We start from the raw sequence: 2,219 nt of genomic DNA on the forward strand, positions 1-2,219 counted from the left end.
AAAAAAGTCTCTGAGCAAGTAAGAACGTAACAGGAATAAAATTAGTATATTCGAAATTGTAGCACTGACTTCTTGGGGAGAAAGTAACTCATCTTGTATATGCCTCGTGCTGGCACCAGCCTTGCTAGGCATGTCTGCCTTCTTCTGCTTTCAACTCTGGGCAGAAACTGCCCCTGCAGCAAATACAGGTGATGTCGCAATACAGAATCCCAGAACATTTTCCAGTCCATGATTTCCCTGACACCACTATCCTTCAGACACTTTCACTACCTCCTGTTTCACCAACTTTCCTTGATGGACATTTCATTTCTGTTTTTCCAACTCTGACCTTTCCTCTCTTCCACCCCACCTTAAACTCTTTCATAGGATCCTTGAGTGTGCCAGTTACAGCTTGATCTTCATTTGTCCTTGCACCCTGCCATGTCAACCTTGTTCATTCTCTGGGCTTAGATTTTTGGCTGATTAGTAAATCAAGCTCAACACCACGCTTTTTCCTGAGCTTCAGATGAGCATCCCTGTCCAACCAGGTCTCTCCTCATGGACTGGTCCCTCAGTTACACATTTCTTCAGCTCTCCCTCTATGTGTCCCCAGAGCTCCTCCTCCCCAAGTCTCATCTCCCTTCCTAGACCTAGATGTCCCATCTTCCTCAGTTCTCCAACATTCTCAGGATTCCTTTCCTTTCCTACACCTCCTCTATCCCTAGGCTCCTTCTCCTCCTGGCCTCCCCAATCTTCCTCTCATCCCCACTGCTCTATAGCTCTTGCTTTCCTTTTATAGCAGCCTCCTAACTCATTCCCAGGCCCAGGTTTTTCCTGGTATTCCCAGAGTGATGATTCTTAAAATCATAGATTTTTTGTAACTTCCATAGTAAACCACCTGCTGAGGACTCCTAATTTTCAAAGTTCAGAAGTGAAGCAGCCTCTTCTCTGTCTGGTACCAACCAACTTGCTTTCCAGGCCCAAGAGCTGACATTTCTCCTGCACACTGAATGTCTCATCACTACCCTTTCCCATTTCCTGGGCTTCTCCTTCATCTGTGCACTGCCTTCCCCTCCCAGGCAGCACCTGCTCACCTCTGTTCCACTCTGGGAAATCTTTCCTATCTAGGAGTCATTGAGTCTGATCCACAGAGGATACCCTGCAGCAACAAAACTAGTAAAGGTGTGTTGAATTAATGCATAAAAGAAGTTACAGCACTGTGTGTGGGTGATGAAAAGGCTAACAAAAACCTGACCCTGGAGTGTGTCTCCCTATGGGGGTAGTTAATTAGCACACCCTGCCAAGACCACGTGACCCTGCTCTACTCACTCACTAGGTGTCAACAGGCCACACTGCCTCTGGACAATCAGCCTGCACAGGAATCAGATCAGATTAGGCAGCTTCTCTTCAGTTCTGGCCACACCACCTGCATGTCTGAGGTAGCCTGCCCTCACTTCCGCAGGCTGTGATCCCACTTCCCTTCAGTTCTCAGTCCATCCACACCCCTCCTACTTGGGCTTTCTCCACTGTTACTTTCTCTTTTCCTCTATTTCAGCGTCTCATTTTCCTGCACAGGATCCTCTTCCCCATCTCATTTTCCTGCACAGGATCCTCTTCCCCACAGTTCCTGAGCCAAGCCCAATTGCCCTCTTCAACACTTGCCTCACTTTTTTTTTCCTAGTGAAAAGTAGTTTATTTATTGGTTGTTTTTTAGCTATTTGATTAGTTATTATGTAAGGATCAGGATGCATTTTTTCCTCCTACAGATTTATTTATTTATTTTCAAATAATATAATAGTTTATTTTTACATCATCTTGTGCCTCTTTCCATCTCAGTTGTAATCCCCGTGGGCTTCCCATCACCACATCGCCCATGTGCCATCACCATAGTCCAGTGCATTTCCCTCCCCCTACTATTTTTTGATCCCATTCCCCACTCCACCCCATAAAATGTCTTTGGTATATAGCTGTTCATTATTTTTGTTATTTTCTTGCCTGGTCCGTTATACTCCTGCTATGAGTGAAACCATCTGGTATTTTTCCTTTTCTTTCTGGCTTTTTTCACTAAGCATGATCTTTTCCAATTCTATCCATGTAGCTGCAAAAGGCATGTGTTTATTTTTTTTGGTTGCTGAGTAATATTCCATTGTGTATAAGTACCACATCTTTTTTATCTAGTCATCTAGCCTTTTTTTGGGCATTTGGGTTGTTTCCTTGTTTTTCCAATTGTAAATAAAGCA

This window comes from Condylura cristata, unplaced genomic scaffold (genome assembly GCF_000260355.1).
Source record: "Condylura cristata isolate star-nosed mole 26May11 unplaced genomic scaffold, ConCri1.0 scaffold00004, whole genome shotgun sequence".
In the NCBI taxonomy this organism is placed as follows: Eukaryota; Metazoa; Chordata; class Mammalia; order Eulipotyphla; family Talpidae; genus Condylura; species Condylura cristata.